The sequence below is a fragment of the Panthera uncia genome, assembly GCF_023721935.1.
Source record: "Panthera uncia isolate 11264 chromosome A1 unlocalized genomic scaffold, Puncia_PCG_1.0 HiC_scaffold_17, whole genome shotgun sequence".
Classification (NCBI taxonomy): Eukaryota; Metazoa; Chordata; class Mammalia; order Carnivora; family Felidae; genus Panthera; species Panthera uncia.
This window is the reverse complement of record NW_026057577.1, coordinates 85,224,269-85,247,265: the sequence shown is the minus strand read 5'-3', so window position 1 is coordinate 85,247,265 and position 22,997 is coordinate 85,224,269.

Below are 22,997 nucleotides of genomic sequence, written 5' to 3'. Positions count from 1 at the left end.
TCTGCAATTCCAGAGCAGGACTGCCGCTCAGGCTCCAAACACCTACGAGATTTTTGAACATTCACATGAGCCAAGAGCCTGGAATACAGCAATAGGCTCCCTATGTGCACTTCAGACTTGGTCCTGCACGGCCTTGCCAAGGAAGGAATTCTGATATCATGGTCTCATTCCTGTTTTTCGTCATGTTTCATCTGTATCAGGAAAAGTGAAAGTGGACAGGAAGATGAAACAATAAATTTCTAGGTGTGCCAAGTGAATCATACACATTTATACAAGGAGCTGCAAGACTCTTAATTAAAAAGAAACATGTTTTTACTTGATAATGCTTTCTTGACCTTTCATGGGCTCTGAATAATTCAAGAAGAAATACACACTTCCTAAACCTGAGTTTCAAGGACCTTGCTTCACCCTGGTTTACTCAGTTTTTACATGTTCTCACTCTTTCCATACTTTTACCCTTTTCACTTTCACCAGGGGCACTTCCTTGTTGGACCTATCATGGCTTACTCCCATTTTCACTTTGGGGCTTTCAGTATAACCCATCTTCTGTGTATGTCACTGATGCTTTAGTTCAATTAACAAGAATATATTGCAATATGCTGTTTTCAGCACCATGCTAGATACTGAGAGGATTTATCAGACAATGGTAAACAAGGGGATGGAGAGGCAAAGAGAAATAGAAATATTCAGAGGTAAAAATCAATATCATCCTGCTCATTTTATTAGGGATTAACTAAAATGCTCTCTCTGAAAGCTACTAAATAAGTAGGATATTAAAACAAATGATGCTAACTCCATGCACTTATTAAATATGTACAGTTTCCTCAACTTGATCTATTTTCATTCATACATCTATATCTACTTTGATGTAAGAATATAATTTTATTTACATTATGGAATATATGTGGTTAGAATGGTCTAATTGAATTAGGAGAGAATTTTAGCTTAAAAAGTGGCTACCTAATGCAAAACTTCTCTTTTCCCTTTTTATTTTCTTAAACAAGCTAGTTTATAATTCTGTTATCTTTCCTCATCTATTGAATAGAGTCACCTGGCAATATTTTGAATTTATTTTGACACATTGTTTTGACGCACTCTTTCCACAAGTTAGTAATGGTTATTAGTCTAATTTTGGTATCTACTTGATCTATTTACCATGAATACAAGGAGGACTCAAGCCAAACTTTTAGGGCCAATATTCAGGTTTCAGAAATACTGGTAATTCTGACTGGTAGTTTTTTGACATGTATGCCAAGCCCTGTTAAAAGATGCTATAGAGATGTTTGCACAACTATATAAAGTTACTAAAATTATTGAATGTTTTAAACAGATGTTTCTCTTTAAACTATAGGGATAGATCCACAGCTTAAGTCCTATGGATCAATGAACATTATAGTATCTTATAAAATAGCTAAAGATTCCATGAGCTTTGTCAAACTGTGTTTTCCCTCTGTTATACTTTAGCTTTGTTTCATATCTTTGTCTCACTTCCCTTGGAGTACAACTGCAAGATATCTCAACAGCTAGAGTCTTATATGAAATACTTGATAAATAACTCTCTTTTGTATTAGTCCTGAGTGTAAAAAAAAAGAGTGAAGCAAAGCACCTTAAAAAATAATAAGAAAAAGTAAAGAAAATGTGTATAGATTGAGAAAGTAAAGGGACAGTTCCATTTAAGGAAGTATTAAAGGGCAGAAGATGGTGAAAGCATGCAGAATGAACAGGACTGAGTTGAGAAGTATCAGAAACGAATAGCAACAATTCAATTTCTGTTGGCTTAAGCGGCAAAGTGATATCATTTAAGGGACACTTAAAAACCAGAATAGTCACTTTTTCCTGGGAACTGCATTTTTACTTTGGTTGACTGGCTAAGTCAGAAATGTGCACGTATATTCAAAGCTGTATTACTCAGCTATTTTCCAACATTATAAAAAAATCTCACTGGTTAGATCCAGGCTTGTTTGGGAGTGAGTGATCCCTTGCAGCCTTCAGACAGTATGCCATTTTTTCCTCTTCTTGTGTACATGATGAATATCTGAAAATACTTCATAAGAGCTTTATACATTAGGGAGACCTGTCTGAAGCACTTAGCATACTCTTGCAAAGCTAGACGGCAAGAAGGTAATGTGTTAATTCTTCCTTGAGGTCACTCTTCAGCAATTTCTAAGTTTAACAGAATCAGAAATTGAACTCAAATACCACTTCTTGCATTAGATTCACCCATCTACTTATACTCTATTTCTTTATACTTTAAATATTCTGTAGGTTCATCATATTCCCTCCTTTATTGTGGTTCTCTTTCACTACAGAAAATGGGTTTGTGTTCTTTTACATATGGATATTGGTGTATGTTTCAAAATTTTTTACTTTGAAATAATTAAGGCTCAATATAAGTTGTATAAATAGTATAGAGTCTTGTGCACCCATCCCCTAGCTTTCCCAAACAGTGATCTCTTCTACAGGTGTGGTACAATATCAAAACTAGGAAGGTGATATTGGTATCGTTCTGTTAACTAGACTACAGACCTGACCAGTTTTTACCATTTTCTATAACTGCAATCATTGTGTACATTTATGTATATAGTTCTGTGAAATTTTCTTCCACATATATATGCATGTAACCACAACAATCTAGAGATAGGACTGTTCCATTACCACAAAAGAACTTCCTCATGCTACCTCTTTGTGTTCTCACCCACCTTCCTCCCAATCCAATCCCAGCTCTCTAGCAACTACTGAAATGTTCCCCTTGTCTATGGTTTTGGCTAAGATATTGGTAATTTTTCATGTGCCTACTTGCCATCCATATTATACCTTTGATGACATATCCATTCATATATTTTGTCCATTTTAAAATAGATTATTTTGTTTTGTTTGTTTTTTGCTGTTGAGTTTTGAGAGTTCTCTACATAGTCTATGTGTATAAAAATATATATTAGGTACATAGTTTGCAAATATTTCTTCCTGAATCTGTAGTTTGTCTTTTCATCCTGTTAAGAGTCATTCATAGTGCAAAAGCTTTTTATTTTGAGGAGGTTCAATTTATTGGTTATTTTCTTTTATGTATCACACATGTAATATCATGTCTAAGAATCTTTGTCCTCAATCCCAAAGATGTTCTATGTTTTCATCTAGAAGTTTCATAGTTTTATGTTTTACATTTAAATCCATGATCTATTGGGAGTTAGTGTTTATATATTACATTTAAGTCAAGGTTCATATTTTTGACTACAGATGTCCAGTTAATTGTTCCAACACCATTTATTAAAAAGACTATCTTCCTCCACTGAATTGTTTTTGAACCTTTATAAAAAATCAATTATCATATTGAAAAAACTTCCTTCTATTTTTAGTTTTGGAGCTTATTTATTTAGGATTTTTATGCCGTCCTCAGAGATTGACCCATTTGTCATTATAGAATATTTATTTTTATCTCTGGTAATTCTCCTTGTTTTGAAATTTTCTTCATCTGATACTGATATAGCCAGGCCAGCTGACTATGCTAATTTACATGGTATGTCTTTTTTATCATTTTGCTTTTCACTTCTATCTCATTATATTTAAAGTTTATACATTATAGAAGACATAGAGTTGGTTGTTGATATTTTTATATGGAGACCATCAATCTTTGCCTTTTTGTTAGTGTCAATGACTTTTTATTTATAAAATATGCTAATATTTATAAATGTAAAGTATAATTATATTTATATGTAATATACATATTGTTATGTTTGTGTTCACCATTTTGCTATTTTTTTCTATTGTTTCTCTCTGCTTTCTGTTCCTTTTCTACTATTTACCCTCTAGTGACAAGTTAGTTATACTTCTTTGTATACATTTTTAAAAATAATTGGTCTATTGATTGCAATATTAAGTATTGACTTATAACAGTCTATTTAGATACTAATATTATGGTACTAAAGAACTTTATGATAGAAAAATTGCATTAGACTTCTCCATCCTATGTGCTGTTTTTGTTTCTTTTACCTTTCATATATAAATCCCTTAAAATAATCTTATATTTTATTTAAATAATTACATGTCTTTTGAAAACAGCCTGTTGCTAAGGCTAAGTTCCTGGAGAGTACATTTGAGAGATGGGCACTCCTGTCTTCCATCCAGTCTCCACTCGTGGAATGTTGGCTCTACCAAAGACACAGCATCTTGAGAATGTTGGGGCTCTGAATATCCCTACTTCAGCTCATGCAATGTTGGTTCCATACCAGGAGAGGCAAGCCAAAATGACATCAGGCTACTTTCTCCACCAACACCAAGCACTTAGCTCTTAGAGTGAGTGTATCACTCAGAAAGAAGCTTATTTTTGTCCCTCTTCCCTTCCCACCTCACCCCTTTGACACCCACCTCCAGATTTCTGGCTCAGAAATTTCTCTGGGTGGAGAAGCAGGTTATAAGAAGTTAACTCCTGGGGCGCCTGGGTGGCGCAGTCGGTTAAGCGTCCAACTTCAGCCAGGTCACGATCTCGCGGTCCGTGAGTTCGAGCCCCACGTCAGGCTCTGGGCTGATGGCTCGGAGCCTGGAGCCTGTTTCCGATTCTGTGTCTCCCTCTCTCTCTGCCCCCCCCCCCCCCCATTCATGCTCTGTCTCTCTCTGTCCCAAAAATAAATAAAAAATGTTGGGAAAAAAAAAAAAAAAAGTTAACTCCTAATCTCTTCCCAAAGGGACTAACTTCATATAAAACAGAACTTGGAGAGGTTCTGCTTAAAGGCAGAATAGTAAATGTTGTGGCAAAAGGGAATGGGAAGAGATTCAAGGTAAGGATAAATTGTAAGCTCTAGTTTTCAGGAAATAAGACAACACCTTCTCCCACCCCCTTTAAATTGTTAACAAATTATATTTATACATTGTGTTCCCATTAACATAGTTTCAGAATGACTATTTTATGCATTTGTCTTTTAAATCATGTAGAAAATAAAACAAGTGTTACAACTGAAGAATGTATTGGCACTGGCTTTTAAATTTATCTATGTAGTTTACCTTTACCAATGTTCTTTATGTCCTCATATGGCTTTGAGGTATTGTCTAGTGTTCTTTCATTTTAGACTGAAGGATTTTCTTTAGCATTTCTTGTAGGTCAGGGCTATAGGCAAAAAACTCTCTTAACTTTTGTTTCTGGGGATGTCTTAATTTGTGCATTTCTAAAGGATGGTTTTGCCAGACTTGCAATTTTTCCTTCATATTTTTTTTCTTTAAAACTTTAAATATTTCATCCCACTGCCTTTTAGCCTTCATGGTTTCTTATGAGAGGTTTGCTAATAATCTCATTGAGAATACCATATACATGACCAGTCACTTTCTCTGGCTATTTTTGATATTTTCTGGTTTTCTTTGTTTTTCACTTGATTTTAATGTGTCTGAGTGTTGATCTCTACATTATTCTGCCTGGAGTTTGTTGAGATTTTTTTGGTATGTGTAGATTCATATCTTTTATCAAACTTGCAAGGTTTTCAGCCATTACTTTTTCAAACAGTGTTTCCTCACTTTTCTTTCTAAAGGACTCCCATACAGTAATACATTGATCTGCTAATAGTGTCCAGACAATCCCTCAGACTGTTTACTTTTCCTCATTCTTTGTTCTTTCTGGATCTAAGACCGGGGAATTTCAATTGTTTATCTTCAAGTTCACAGATTTTTTACCTGCTCATGCCTGCCATTGAATACTTCTAGGGAATTTTTTATTTCAGTCATTGTAATTTTTTTCAGTTATTGTAATTGTTTAATGTCTATTTATTTTTGAGAGAATGAGAGAGAGATAGAGATAGAGATAGAGATAGAGATAGAGATAGAGATAAAGATAGAGAGAGAGAGAGAGAGAGAGAGAGAGAATGACAGGGAGAGACAGAGGGAGGCAGAGGATCCTAAGCAGGCTCTGTTCTGACAACAGAAAGCTTGATGAAGGGCTTAAACTCATGAACCGTGAGATCATGACTTGAACCAAACTCGGATGCTTAATCGACTGAGCCACCCAGGCACCGCTGGTTATTGTAATTTTTACTTCCAGTGTTTCTTTTTTATTCCTTTTATAATATTTTTATCTCTTTATTGATGTTCTCATTTTGCACATACATCACTTTTCAGATTTCCTTTACTTCTTTGTCCATAGTCTTCTTTAGCATTTTGAGTATATTTAACACAGTTGCCTTAGGTATTTATCCAGTAAGTATAATGTTTAGACTTCTTTAGGGCCAGATTCTGTCAACTTTTTGTTTTCCTTTGAATGGGCCAAACTTCATTATTTCTTTGTATGACTTATGATTTTTATTGTCATTTTTATTTTGTTGAAAATAAATGTTGAATATCATCATGTAGCAATGCAGGAAATCAAATTTTTCTCTTCTCCAGGATTCTCTGTTGATAACCATTGAGGGCTTCAGTCATCCGACTGTTTGGCGGTGTTTCCAAACTATTTTTGCCGAGATTGTGTTCATTGTCAAGTATCAACACTGAATTCTGTCTATTTTCTCAGTTGTCAGTCAGTGACCTGACAGAGATTTCCTTAAATTACTAGAGCCAAGAGGATGAGCATAAATACCACTCTCTTAGTTTTTTGCAGCTTGGCACTAAGTTTGATCACTTCCTCGTCACTAAGATGCACTGCATAAAACAGCCTTAGCTTTTATCAGCATGTTGAGCAGAGTCCAGAACCTGTATGTCTGTCAGAGGTGCAAGCCTAGGGTTCTCTCTGGTCTTTTCTGATCATGTGTCCAGTTCTGGGCACTACGTCTACTTCAGGAAATGAGATGGGTCTTCTGAACAAGTATTCCCCCAAGAAACTTTATTCCGAGGCTTTTTTTCCTTTTTTTGGAGGGTGGGGGGGGCGGTAGGTTTTTGGTTTGTCTGCTACTTGTTCTGTCCACCAGGTTCTTATTTCTATGATAGGTCTTTAATCACCTTTCTAGTTTTTTCTATGAAAATTGATCTATTCATGTTTTCCACAACTGGGGTAAATTTTAATAATTTTTATTTTACCTGTAAAATATATATTACTTCTTAGGTTTTCAAATTTGTTTCAATAGAGCTGCATGTAGTATTCTCTTACAATTGTCATCTTTCTTATATCCATAGTTATATCTTCTGATCCCCAACATTGCTTATTTTTTTTTGCTTGCTCCATCTCTTCAGTTCCTTCACACCTTCTCTCCTTCCCTCTCTCGCTCTCTCTCTTTCTTACTTACATGAAGGTTCAAGGGAGGATTTATTTGTTCCCTTTTCTATTTTTTATTTTTCTATTTAATAAATTTCAGCTTTTTTCTCTTTTTATTCCTAGTTTCTAATTATTTTTTATTTTAATATATTTCTAAATTTTACTGTTATTTCTTTTTTTTTATTTTTTTTTAACGTTTATTTATTTTTGAGACAGAGAGAGACAGAGCATGAACGGGGGAGGGTCACAGAGAGAGGGAGACACAGAATCTGAAATAGGCTCCAGGCTCTGAGCAGTCAGCACAGAGCCCGACGCTCGAACCCACAGACCGTGAGATCATGACCTGAGCCGAAGTCGGACGCTTAACCGACCGAGCCACCCAGGCGCCCCTACTGTTCTTTCTTAATAAAAACATTTAAAGGCATGTTGTAAACTCTTTCTTTGGCACAACTTTCTTTGTGTGCAAAGATTCTATTATGAAATTTTTATTGCTTTCCATATAGTTTGATTTTTCTCCTTTTCTTTCTTTTTTTAGAAATGTTTATTTTGAGAAAGAGAGAAAGCACAAGCAGGGGAAGGGAAGAGAGACAGGGAGAGAGAGTATCCTGAGCAGGCCCTGCTCTGTCAGCTTGGAGCCCAGTGCTGGGCTTGATCCCATGAACCATGAGATCATGACCTGAGCCAAAATCAAGAGTCAGATGCTTAACCAACTGAGCTACCCTGGCACCCTGATTTTTCTTTTTAATTTCCTCTTAAATTTAAGAGCTATCTGGGAATGTGTTTCTAAATTCAAAATATTAACTTTTTATTATTAATTTCTAATTTTTAGATTATAGTCAGAGAATGATTTTTTTCTAAGTTTATTTTGAGACAGTGAGAGAGTGGGGGAGGGGCTGAGAAAGAGAGCACGAGTGAGAGTGAGAGCGAGAGCAAGAGAGAGAGACAGAGAGAGAGAGAGAATTCCAAGCATGCTCCACACTGTCAGCATGGAGCCCTATGTGGGGCTCAAACTCATGAGCCATGAGATCATGACCTGAGCCGAAATCAAGAGTCAGACACTTAACTGACTGAGCCACCCAGGCACCTCCAGAGAATGTGATTTTTAAAAATTTGTTAAAGTTCCTTTTTGGCCAAGTACATGTGTAACTTATGAAAATGTTCAATGGATTATAAATAAATAATGTCCCTTAAATCATAAGTGCATATGTTTGTATTACATGAAATTATATGGATCTACTGAGTCAAGGTTTTTGATTGACTTATGCTGTTCCCCTAGCTTTTTTTTTTTAAAACCAGGAGTGAAGGGATTTATACATCTGTCCAATACACTACATGTATAGTTCAAAGTCTTTCTCTAAAATTTCATTTTTAACATCTCTTTCTAAAACATTTTATATAGTCATATGCAATGTTTTTGAGCCATAGATGTTATAATTGCTGTATCTTTATAAATTGTGTCTTTTATAATTATATGATGTTTATTTTTATTTTGTTTACTTCTTTTAATAGTGAATTTTAAATAGTGATTTTTCAATATCGATATTTCAATTTTGAATTTTTTTGTTTTGCTTAGATTTAACTGGTGTTTCTTGGTCTATCTCCTTAATTTCTAAACCATCTTTGCCACTATATTTTAGGTGTGTGTGTGTGTGTGTGTGTGTGTGTACATGTGTGTATGTGTGTTAATAAAAAGTATGTAGATTTTATTTTAACAGCCATTTTTTACTATCTTTTTTCTCCGGTTTGGAGAAAATGGTCTGTTTCCTGTCAGTATAAGGAGTCATGCTTATTCATTCCATCTAATAGAGTCCATCTAATAGATTAAATTTACTTAAAAATTTTTTTTAACATTTTATTTTATTTTATTTTTTTTATTTTTTTGACAGAAAGAGACAAAACATGAACAAGGGAGGGGCAGAAAGAGGGAGACACAGTATTCGAAGCAGTCTTCATTTCAGGCTCTGAGCTGTGCACACAGAGCCAGCCACGGGACTCCAACCCACAAACTATGAGATCATGACCTGAAGTTGGACGCTCAACTGACTGAGCCACCCAGGCGCCCCAGATTAAATTTACTTTGCATTAGTCTTCTCTGTTTCTAGTTCTACTTTTTTTTCTTTGCTAGGTGGATCAAAGTATTATTCTTTTCATTTATTCCTCATGTTTAGTGAAAGTCCTACCTTACTCCTCTGTTCTGTTAATATCTACCTTCCCCCTCCCCACTCTCATAACCACACCCATATCTTTAATAGTGTTTGAAAATAAAATACAAATGCATTCTCCCACAACATAAACTATCCCCCATTTCTTTTGAACACAAATAAGATGAGAGATCTGTAAAGTATTTTTACTCTCTCCTACACCCCTTCCTTCCCACCCCCACCTCAGTCCACCAAGTGTCTTTCTTCTCTCTCCAACCTCACCCCCAATTTCTACATTTTGCTGAAGTAGATTAGAAATCTTTATTCTAGAATGTTTGGACTATATCAGGATTTTCCTTACATCATTTTTCTTCCAACTCAAGATTTTAAAGCATTTATATATGTTTATTCTTGTTAGTGTCCTCTTTTGGATCAAAATACCTGTAGTCCATATTAGCCTTTTCACTCAGACTTAAAAGTAGAGGGGAAGTGAGTTTCTCTTAGGGCACATGTTTCCAATACTTTTATTTGTAAAACATTGTTTTAAATGTGAAGTATCATTTCATGGTATATGCCCATTCTATTGTATATTCAGATCTCATCACTATCTAACATGTTTATATTTCAGTTATTTATCTTGTCTATTGACCCTCTTACTCTGCGAAAAGAGCCTCATATAAGGTCCATTAAGACAGAGATTTTTGTCTTAATTGTTCACTGCTGTATCCCTAACACCTGCCACCGTACCTGGCACATATGGGAACTCAGATATTATTTGAATGAATGTATAAAATAATTGAATGTGTATCAAAGTGTAGATATGATTTTTTCTTTTTCTTTTACATGTTTTTAAAGTGTTTCTAAAAGAAATATTTCTAACTTTAAGAAATCAAAGTAAACTTTTTTCTTCTTCCTTCCTTTTCTCCCTTTTTTCCCTCCATCCCTCCCTCCCTCTTTCCTCGCTTAATGGAATAGACTTCCTACACCAGACCTAGATCTGAGGCTAGGATTTGTTGGATATTACCTGAATGTTTTTAGAGATATCACTTAACTTCTCTAAAAATTTTATCCTATAAAGTAGAGATGATAAAAAGTGCTTTTCCATACCACAAGGTGGGTGTGCATACCAAATATAACAATGCATACAAAAGGACTTTTAAATATATCGTTGTCATGCATGCATTAAATATCACACCCTGATTGGAAATTTCTTTTGTTGCATGTTGGTGAGAATCACAGGCACAGCCTAAAATGTATACTACTTAAGGGATAGGGAAGATATGTTGGGTTTATGAAGTGATCGGCCAATGCTTTTCCTTCAGCCCAGATTGTTCTTTCCCAAATATTCATAAGGCTCACTCTCTTACTTCATTTGGACCGTGTTCATATGTCTCTTCAGAGAGAACTTTTTTTTTTTAACACAGAAGTCTCTTCTGGTCAATCTCTATCACTTTGCCCCGCTATACATTTTATGATAGTACTTAACACTTTTTAACATATTATATACCCATTCTTTATTGCCTTCCTCATTCACTTTGATGTAAACTCCAGAACAGTACATATTTTTACTTTTTACCCACTGTTGTGTTCCCAGTGCCTAGAATAGTGCCAAGCAGGTGGGGATCCTTTAATAATTTTAATCAAATGAGTAATTTAATAGTTGAAAAAACCATCACTAACTAATGAATAAGTTTAATTTGTCTCAGTTACCCAAATAACTTGTTTATTTTTGCCAAGACTTGTTAGAAAAAGAGAACTAACAATTTTGAAGAAAACAGAATTCCTGGAAAATTGAACTTCCATATTAGAAAAATTTTTAAATAGAAAACCGTTTACTTGATGCTTATTTTGTTTTATATTTTCCTGAACTTTTATTACTTTCAATAGAATCAGTTGTTCAAAATGAAACAAAATTATTTCAAGTTTACATCTTTGTAAGAACTTTTCCTATTATATAGTATGTATGCATATATACATATTGTCATACCACATGTCATGAAAAGAATGGTTTTTCAGATTTTTGCCAGTCTCATCACATTCATAATTTTTGGCCACAGCCACCTACCTCTCACATGTCATTTTAATTTTCACTAATCCAATTTAAACCAACTGTCTCTACTATTTTTAACTTATCCTTATCCTTAGTACTAATACTTATGAAATCTCAAGTTTGATTGTTATAATTTTTAAATATACAGTAAGTTAAATATATGGTTATTAAAACAAAAAGCTCTTCTATGTATGCCCCAGTTATGCCCAGTGCAGTAGAATTTGTGACTGAGTAATGGAGAATATGGCAATGGATTATAGCAGCAAGTGAATATCCATGTGTCAGTGAAAGCTCTCTGCGGCTTGATTTATTCATGTGAAAAGTGAGAGAATGAAATGGGTGGGCACTAAGTTCTTGGTTTTCTTCTCATAGCCTTTCTTCAAACAGTGCTGACTGGATCTAGGAAGACTTCCCAAGAAAGACTGAAGCTAGTTTCCTGGCACCCCAACTCATCCATGAGTAAGGAAATTACTCCCCAGGACAAGGATAAAATAAGGATTTTATTATGGAATTCCAACTAGATCACGTAAGTATTAAGTACATCTGCACACGTAGAATGAAACAGAAATACAAAGCAATTAACTATTATTCCTACAACATACCTCATTTCTCTGGAAATTTTCTTATACTTTTTGGGAGGATTAAATTATCTGGATGAGCATTTTCCATTTACCCCCTACTTATTAGAACCACTTGATTTTAGTGACGTGTTCTCAACTAGAACATTCCCGAGGACCATATCCAGATCAAGCAGCCAACCAAGGGCATTTTCACATGCAACAAAAACTGTGCTAAATGCCATCAAGGGCACCAATGCTATTTCTAAGACTTAAGCTGCGCTGGGGAAGATGTGGCCATCCATAAGCACCTCACAATCATTGCAAAGTTTTCATAGGAATGACAATATTGAAACCACACATTTTTATACACTTGTTATTTGATATACTACATAAACTGACATACTACTCTTTGATATCTCTATCTATATCTATATCTATCTCTCTCTCTATATATATATCTTCCTATTTTTATAAATGCTATTTAATTTTTGCAACAATTCTGTGTGGAAGAGTAGCTGTCATTAACCCCTTTTGTGCTTTAGGATTTGTAAAAGAATACTGCAAGTTCCAAAGTATCTATGGGGCAATTTGGTTCTCATTGGTGTCCTTCAGCCCAATGGGCATAAAACTGTTTATTTCTAGAAAATAAGTAATAAAGTATAAAATATGAAAATTAAAACTATATTGATAGGGAAAATAGGAGGAAATACTTGAAATAAAACTGTCCTAGGAATTCTGGTGACCTGGTTGTATGGCTGCTACTTAGAGAAAGATGGGAAAGTGGGATTTAGTGCTTCCATGATTCTATTAGTTTCCTGATCACTTAGTTGAGCCATTTTGTTTACAAGTTTCAGAAAGCTAATTCAAACTAGTTTATGCAGCTAATAAGAATAAAAATGAAAATAAAATAATTTATTAAGTCACATAACAGAGAAGCCCATGGGTAGGGCTGGTCAAGCAGGTTAAGTCCTGTCATTCAAATATTATTTTCAGGGCCTTCTTTCTCTCTCTCTCTCTCTCTCTCTCTCTCACACACACACACACACACACACACATCCTCATAAGCAGGCCATCTCCACACACTGCCATGAGCAGCTAGAGATTATATAATCTTTTATCTTTAACAAGGCCATCAGAAAGTTTATCTTTTTAATGCATAGATTAAATAGATTATATAGATAAAATTCCTGGAATTCTATTGCTTGAAAACAATATAGAATCTGTGCAACATAGAACATAGCATAATCCCTTGAACAAAAGGGTTGGTAGGTGTCATCTATTTTTCAGCTCCCCTCACGCACTGACACTAGGTGAGGGAAGCATCCCTCAAAGCACATCAGAGTGCTTTCACCAGAAGAAAGGGGAGATGTGTGCTCTCAGATAAGGTGAGACAAAAACGTGTCCAGTAGGCTTGTGTTCTGCCAGTCACTAAGGGTTGGTGGAATGTCCACAAGCAGTTACAACTCCAGAGGGGAATCCCAAACCTCAGAAAGCCTTGAGTAGACCATAGAAAATTCCAGAGAATATAGCAAATATATTTTATAACTTAGGATTTTTATCTTCATACCTTTGAACTTATTTCTTGAAAAGAGAAGTTCTACTCTATAACTGCCCCAAGGGCTCTGTGTGGATCATGCTGCATGCTGTCCCTAGAAATGGTGCTAGGAGAGCAGGGAACAGGCAAGTGTCCTTCAAGGTAGGATGAGTTGTTGCTGCCCCGGAGTTTGGTAATGGAACTCACTGCTAGTGGGACCCATTTCAGAGAAGAGCCCTTGCAGATGGGAGCAGCTGTTGGGAGACTGTGCTGGGAGCCACTGCCAAGAAAAATTGCCAGAAGCTGCTGCTGGGAAGCCACTGTGAGAGCAGAGGGAATTGTCAGGAGTCTCAGCCTTCTTCATCATACCATCGGAAGTAACCACAGAGGTCAAGCAAGAAAGTGATTGTGTTTCTCTCTAAATACCATGTGTGTACATCTGTATCTACATTGACATTTAGATATAGATGTCAGTATCTTACATATTTCTTTGTGTTCCATTCCACAGTAGAGGATCAACTTTGTTCCTTTCATTACTTACTTAGTTAATATTTATGTATGCCCTCTCTGAAAAAGATGAAATAAAAAGAAAAATTTCAGGGGTGCCTGGGTGACTCAGTAGGTTAAGCATCTGACTCTTGGTTTCATCTCAGGTTGTGATCTCACTGTTGGTGACTTCAAGCCGTGCTGACAGTGCAGAGCCTGCTTAGGACTCTCTCTCTCTTTCTCTCTTTCTCTCTCTCTCTCTCTCTCTCCCCCTCCCTTCCCCTCCCCTGCTGGTGCGCTCTCTCTCTCTCTCTCTCTCTCTCTCTGTCTCTCTCTCAAAAATAAATAAATAAATAAACTTAAAAAAAATTAACTTTGTACTGTTGTGATTGCCATCTAGTGGAGAAAAGAAGTATGTAAATAAATGTTTAGAATGCAGTGTAACAGGAGTAGTTATAAATGTCTTTGGAAGCCCAAGGGAAAAGCTGCCTTTGCCTGAAGGACTTCAGTAAGGCTTTATGGAAGAGGACACATTTCATCTGGGTCTTATTGAATGGAATGCCCAGAAATTCTAACAGGAGTACAAACCTGTTGTAGAACTAGAAACCAGGCTTGTTCATGTTTCAAAGTGTCACCTAGGGAGCGATGGTTGTGTACATCACAACTTAAATGAAGAAATAAAGTAACCAGCTCTCAAAAGCATATAGGTTAAGTGCCAGGTAAATATTTTGGAAAATATATTTCATGGAGTAAAAGAATATTTCTAATGTTTGATATGTACTTCATAATACATAGTTTCCTCCCAAAGTTTGATATGATCTATTCCTAGATAAGGTAGATTAAAATTAATAAATATAATTGATTTTACCTTATGCTTTTCTAATCCCTATTCCTTCTCCCTCACATCATTTTTCTAGATTTCTTCTCCAGAAGCAGGAAAAACATGGCCCCATTGCCTGATTGTTATCGTTTAAGAAACTACTATTTAAAAATTTTTAAATATTTATTTATTTTTTAAAAAATGTTTTATTTCTTTTAAGACAGAGAGAGACAGAGTATGCGTGGGGATGGGGCAGAGAGAGAGGGAGACACAGAATGTGAGGCAGGCTCCAGGCTGAGCTGTGAGCACAGAGCCCGACGTGGGGCTCAAACTGAGGAACTGTGAGATCATGACCTGAGCTGAAGTTGGATGCTTAACTAACTGAGCCACCCAGCTACCCCAATGTTCATTTATTTTTGAGAGAGAGACAGAGCACAAGCATGGGAGGGGCAGAGAGAGAGAGGGAGACACAGAATCTGAAGCAGACTCCAGGCTCTGAGCTCAGCACAGAGCCCAATGTGGAGCTCAAACCCATGAACCATGAGATCATGACCTGAGCTGAAGTCTGGCACTGAAGTCCACCCAGGTGCCCCAAGAAACTACTATTAAATAACAATAGATCTTCAGCATTCAATTAAAGTTATGTCATAGACACCATACTATGTAATTTATAGCTATTAAGTTGCTTGATCCTACCTTTAAAATACTATAAGGATTGTAGCATCAGTAATCTCTTTTTATAGTAAACAAGCTGAAGATTTACAATTTTAATCAAGTATCATGATTGGTGACAATGCTACTATCCTAGCCAGGCTCTCTAATTTCAAATGATCCAACACTAAAGTAAAGTAACTAAAAATCAGAGAAAAGCAATTGTTTTAAGGATGTCTGTTTTAAGATGGCTATTTTAGTACTTTCTTAGCTTGAGTAAAATAATTTTGTCCTCCCAAATATGTTTCCTCATTTATAAAATGATGCCAAATGTCTTACTATCATGTCTCATGCTTTCTTTTTTTTTAATTTTTTTTTAACGTTTATTTATTTTTGAGACAGAGAGAGACAGAGCATGAACAGGGGAGGGGCAGAGAGAGAGGGAGACACAGAATCTGAAATGGGCACCAGGCTCTGAGCTGTAGGCACAGAGCCCTACGCGGGGCTCGAACTCACAGACCGTGAGATCATGACCTGAGCCAAAGTCGGGCGCTTAACCGACTGAGCCACCCAGGCGCCCCTCATGCTTTCTTTATCCAAACATCTAAAGACAAGACTGAAACTACGGTCATGCAGAAATATTTTTAGTGATTCACAAGTCAACATAGATCTCAGATAAGCAAATACCAATTCATCCTGGAGCAGAACAGGTGCATTCTTTTTTTTTTTTTTTTTAATTTTTTAATTTTTAATTTTTTAATTTTTTTTTCAATATATGAAATTTATTGTCAAATTGGTTTCCATACAACACCCAGTGCTCATCCCAAAAGGTGCCGTCCTCAATACCCATCACCCACCCTCCCCTCCCTCCCACCCCCCATCAACCCTCACTTTGTTCTCAGTTTTTAAGAGTCTCTTATGCTTTGGCTCTCTCCCACTCTAACTTCTTTTTTTTTTTTTCCTTCCCCTCCCCTGTGGGTTTCTGTTAAGTTTCTCAGGATCCACATAAGAGTGAAAACATATGGTATCTGTCTTTCTCTGTATGGCTTATTTCACTTAACATCACACTCTCCAGTTCCATCCACGTTGCAACAAAGGGCCATATTTCGTTCTTTCTCATTGCCATGTAGTACTCCATTGTGTATATAAACCACAATTTCTTTATCCATTCATCAGTTGATGGACATTTAGGCTTTTTCCACAATTTGGCTATTGTTGAGAGTGCTGCTATAAACATTGGGGTACAAGTGCCCCTATGCATCAGTACTCTTGTATCCCTTGGGTAAATTCCCAGCAGTGCTATTGCTGGGTCATAGGGTAGGTCTATTTTTAATTTTCTGAGGAACCTCCACACTGTTTTCCAGAGTGGCTGCACCAGTTTGCATTCCCACCAACAGTGCAAGAGGGTTCCCGTTTCTCCACATCCTCTCCAGCATCTATAGTCTCCTGATTTAGAACAGGTGCATTCTTGAATGTGGAAGCTAAACCATCTTGGTTGTTAGTTTGTAAGCCTTTTCAACTGCTTATTAATTTCTTCCAGTTCATCTCCAGCCTCATAAAGTTTTATAAGCTCTAAGTGAGCCTTTCCAAACACTGAAGAAACTCTAGAAATGGAATTCCATCTCAGTCTTAAGTGCTTTTATTAACATGCAATAAAATTAAACATCATGTAATCTCGTTTATATGTAGAATCTAAAAAAAATGAAATTAAAAAACCCAAACTCACAGAAAAAAAAAGAGATCAGATTTGTGGTTACCAGCAGTGGGGTTGGGGGAGGGGTAATCAAATGAAACTAGTCAAAGTACAACCTCTCAGTTACGAGATAAATAAGTACTAGGGATGTCATGTACCACATGATGACTGTAATTAACACTGCTATATGGCATATTTGAAAGTTGTTGAGAGAGTAGATCTTAAGAGTTTTCATCACAAGGTAAAAAACCTTTTTTTTTCTTTTTTTCTTGTATCTATATTAGATGATGGATGCTAACTAAACTTACTGTAGTATAATCATTTCTCAATATCTGTAAGTCAAATCATGCTTCTGTACACTTTAAACTTACATAGTGCTATATGTCAATTTTACTTCAATAAAACCAGAAAAATAGAACCAGTTTTACCGAGTAGCTGATACAGGAAGAGTAGATGGGGGATCTGCTAATTAGGTCATGAGCTATATATAATATGACAGTTTATCTGGTTTAATAAAGTATCTTATAAAATAATGTAACAGCTGTTAGGTCTCATTCCAATTCCCACTCTTATATTGGGCATTACAGCTTAAAGCTAAACACTTTAATGCTTCCCAGCTTCCTTATTTAGTTGACCGCCAACCAAGTGTTGAATAGACATGGCAAGCAGGCACAGTGGTCTAGCAACGAGAATTGTGGGGGTAGACGTATGAAAAGTAGAGGTCCTGTCCAGGTTTGGCTGGTTTGCTGTATGCACGGTATTGCTGGGACAGAAAGCCTCTCTGGACCTATCCGATTCCTAGTCTGTAGAAAGTGACTGGTGATCCCTGCCATCTGTATCCCTTATGAGACTAAAGCATAGTGGTTAAAGTCAGAAGACATCACAGTTATAAGGTGTTCATTTTTTTCTTTTCCCAATGGCCATAAATAACTGCAATTTATCCCTCTTTCTTGATCAGTGCAGATTCTCTGAAAAGGTATTGTAACCATTAATGGTATTGGTTATCAGTTTCTTTGTAAGAAATTATCACAACCACAACCATCTATTATTTCACATCTTTCTCCAATTATATGATTAGGAAAGTCCTTGGTACTATTTACCTTGGTTCAGATAACCCCCACAAAAGTTACAATTAACTAAAGTCAGTTATCACAAGTGACTGAATAGGCCATTGCAAACTACAAAAGCCCAAATTAAATGCATACCTATCTTTGTCAACCACTGATGAAACAAAGGACAAGGCGGTTTGTACACTCCATTACAATATTTTACATGTATCAAGGCTCTGCTCCTCAATGGCACCACCTCCAACCTTATGTACTTAGATGCTCCTGGGCTTGGAGGTGGTAGAGTGTGGGTAGAAGAAAAAACAAACACCTGTAAAACAGAATAAACCTACATGTACCTGAAGGATGACAAAAAGATGATCTGCTTTTAAGTAAGTTATGTTCTCAAACTATGAAGAGTTTATCATTCCAAATCCCAAATTAGAGCTGCAATAACTCTGACCTTGTGATGTTCCTAGAGTTGGGTTTCAGAGCCAATTATAGAACTCTGGCTTCTGATGCTATTTGAAGAGCTCTTTGTGTCTGTAAAGCCTAATAGACTTATCTACTGAGAATAGATACCTGAATATTTCGTAGGAGTCTATTCTGGCAGTTCAACCTTTGGTTAGCATTGGAACTTTGTCAGCACATAATAATAAGGGTTCCTTCCTTGACTAAAACACAAAAATAGGATTGAGCAGACAAAGGAGGTAAAAAACATAGACAGTATTCCTATCTTTGGACACCAGCATCACTTTATTTCCTGTGGGTCAGTCTCTGATAGTGACCTACAGTGAGGTTTCCTAATATTTAATTAGTGAAAAGTCCTTTGGGATTCTGACGGCTGGTTGACTGACAGTCCTCATTTTTGTTGCTTTGAGTTTTCTTTTTTCTTTTATTTCTCTAGGAGGTATTTCAATAGGAAATTGGAGAGGCTGCACTGTAAATGTCTTCTTCAGTGAGCAAAGTGTGTTTAAAATAAGTACCCCTCAAATGACCTCTCTAACCACAGAAACAAAAATAAGCAAAAAATCTTCTGCTGGAGGAGAGACACCAAAGAAACAAAACCAAAACAGACATTTGGAGAAACTAGAAGAGAGAAAATTACAGCATGATTTTGCACCTAGAACAAGTACTGTCTCGTGAGATATATATATGAATTAAATTTTACTGCAACAGTATGATGAAGAAATGGCTGTAATTGGAGAGAGAAAATAAAAAAAGGAAATGAGACTGGAAAAAGGGAAGACATCAGCAACATCAGCAGTACACAAGTTGTAATGAAACAAAGGGAAACAGATTCATTGACAGCAGATGGAATTAATCAAACATTTATCAGGCGCCTGATATAGCAAAGAAATGGGCTAAAATGCCCAGAGTTTAAACTGATTAAGGTCTACTTTCTTATAACAGCTACATTTTATTGAGAGCTTACTATGGACGAAAACCTTACACACTTTATAAAAACATTTTCAATATTTTTATTTATTTGGTAGAATAATTTCATGTTATCAAAGAGGCAACTGAAGCTCAAGGCGTGTAACATTCTCAAGGACACAACAGCAGTAAAAGATATAACTAGAATTCAAAAATGGATTGAATTCTAAAATCCATTTTCTCTCCAGTATACTATGCGAACTTCTCAAAGTCAGGCATCAGACAAGTTTACAAATAACACAAGAAGTGATCATGGGAATCGCTGGAAAGAATCAGGAAAACAAACAAACAAAAAACTAACATGAATATGGTACCTTAATGGTAATACTAGTGTTAGCATATATGTTTTTCAATATTATCCTAATCTTACTGAGGCATAGTCAATAATTGATAGTTATCATGATAATCCCAAACCATCAAAGAAAAAAAAGCTCAGTTTTGTTTTATACACTCTATTTCCTAAAGAATAAAGTGCAAGATAATTTAGAACTTCCTGTAGAATTTCTTCAACTTCCCACAATCTCACCTGCAAACGTATCTAAGTTTGAGCTTGTCGCTATTTCTTTTCTCACCTACCAGAGGAGAAGTTTCCTTCCTCATTCATTACCTAAGTCAGTAATTATTTATTGAGTCCATGCCGTGGTCTATGCTGGACTCTAGGGAGAAAATGAAAAAAGAGAGACAAGATTCCTGTCCATATGGATTTACATACTAGGAGGGATAGTTAACAAACAGATGTTATATATAATGTTTAATTTTTATTCATTTTGAGAGAGAGAGAGAGAGAGAGTGAGCATGCACAAGTGGGAGAGGGGTGGAGAGAGAGAGAGAGAGACAGAGAGAGAGAGAGAGAGAGAGAGAGAGAGAGAATCCCAAGCAGACTCCACACTGTCAGCACAGAGCCCAACGGGGAGCTCGATCTCACCAACTGTGAGATCATGACTTGGCCAAAATCGGTCGCCTAACTGACTAAGCCACCCAGGTGCCCCTGCAGATTATATATATTATATAATATAAAGATATCATATAAATAATAATCATAACTATTTTATATATATTTAGCATATATATTTACATACGTTTAGATGATTGTTATTTATAGCATACTGTATTTATGATACTTATATACTTAATTTCTAGTTTTAGCAGACACAGGGGATATTAAATTATATTAAGTATTTTGCAGCATGCCTGGATGAACCAAGGAGCCAGGCTTAGAGGATGTGCAGTAAGGACTAACACACAACCCATGCCATGCCATGGCTTTATAAGTGATCCCAATGTGCCACCACTGGAAACTGACACCACAGTTTACAACAGTGATACTGTTTCATCATCACTATTCCTGAAAAGCAAAACGTTCTGGTTATATCCTCACCAAGAGATGGATTTTGCGTTACTCTTTCATTTTCTGATCTGAAGTTTCACACAGGCACATTGACTGCAAATTCTAAGTCACATGTCTCTCTGTCTTAGATGCAAGAGATCTTGGAAAAGTGAGTTCTGGCTTCTGAATCTTGGAGAGATGGGATTCAGAAAGTGGGACATTCCACAAATACAAGAAGGTTATCAAAAGACACTGAGCGCCCTGTAAAAAACACAGCTGTGACAGGCGCTCCTTGCTGTGTCCCCAGTTCCCAGGCTCCTCCTTTCCTTAGTAGCCAAATTCTTACTAACCAGACTGAGTGCCAATGTGGTCCACTAACAGTGCTTCCTGCTTCCCCCAATTCCTTGCAGTGAGGAGTCACCATCTGACACATTTGGAATTGATGAGTAACAGGGAAAGTCTTTGGGGGATTTTAGGAAAAATATTTCCTTTCTTTATGCAAATAATGCCCCTGTTAATTTTCCTCTTCTTTTTGGATCCACCTTGCAGCCATGACCTTAGATATGGGATTGCTGAGTCAAATAGTCTATTCCGAAAGGGTTGTACCAGTTGAATATCCATGAGAAATGCACCAGAGTATCTGTTTCCTCATTATCTAGCCAAAATATGTCAAACTTTTAAATTTCCCTTAACCTCATGGGTGAGAAATAGTATCTATGGTATAGTTTTAATTTGTGTGTTTGTAACTATGAGTGAGAGCAAAAATTCTATCCCATACTTAAAGGCTATTCATATATCTTTTTCACACTCTTTCTGTGTCGTATCTTTGCCATTTTTCTATCAGGTGTTTTTGTTTGTTTATTTTTGTTTTTGTTTTATACTTCATTCCATCCATTTTTAAAAGTGTTTCATATATTCTGGATAGAAGCATTATGTTGCAAATATTTGCTTCTAATGTCAGTTGTCCTTTGAATGTGTTTATGGGTTTTTTGTTTGCTATGAATGTTTAAAATATGCTATATAGTCATGTTTATTGACCTTAAATTGTATGGTCTGGATTTTCAATCATAGCTAGAAAACCTTTCCTACACCCAGGTTATAAAGAAATTCACCCCTTTGTTTTTGTTTTTTTAGTACTAACACTGTTTGCTTTTCCTTTTTCCTTTTTCCTTTTTGATATTTAGATTTTTGATTCATTTAGAGTTCTTTGGTAGATCTGAGGTATGTATTTAATTTTGCCTTTTCCCAAGTAACAAAACTATTGTCTAGCACATTTTATTTAAAGAGTATCTTTTTCTCCTGCATTGATTTGAGATGCTACCTTTATCACATGCTGAATTTTCATATGCACTTGGATCTATTTCTGACCTTTATATTCTGTTCTTTTTGTTTATCTATTACTACTCTGGCCTACGTTGTTTTAGTTACAGAGATTTCACAATGTATTTTAATGTCTAGCAAGACTACATGTCTCTCGAGAGTTTTCTATTTCAGTTTTGTCTTGGCTTGCAAATTTGTTTTTTCATACCAACTTTAGTATTAACTTGTCTAACTCCATAAAGTCTTATAGGTATTTTTATTGGGATTGCATCAGCTTTATAAGTCATTTAGGAAGAATTGACATCATTACGATGTTGAGTCATCCTATCCAAGAACAGAAATCTTTCCATTTCTTTAAATATACTGTACCTTTGTATCTTTTGGCAGTGGTTTAAAAACTTCCCTTAACCTATATGGGTTTTCATATTTTTTGTTGATTTTGTTCCTAAGTATTTAATCTTTTTTTTTTACTATTGAAAAAAGGATTTTTCTCCCTACCATTATGTCCTATTATTTGAATATAGAAAGGTAATTAATTTCTGTGTATTAATTTTTATCTAACTATTACTAAAATTTCTAAGTCTTATTATTGATGCATTAGGGTTTTCTAGGCATACAAAAATTTTATCTTCAAATAGGGGTAGTTTCAGATTTTTAAAAACAATTTTATGTCTCTAATTGATTTCTCTTGTCTATTTGCGTTGGCCAATAACAGCAGTACTAGGTAGAATGGGGTCAAGATTGTGGGCATTGTTGTTTTGTTCTTACTC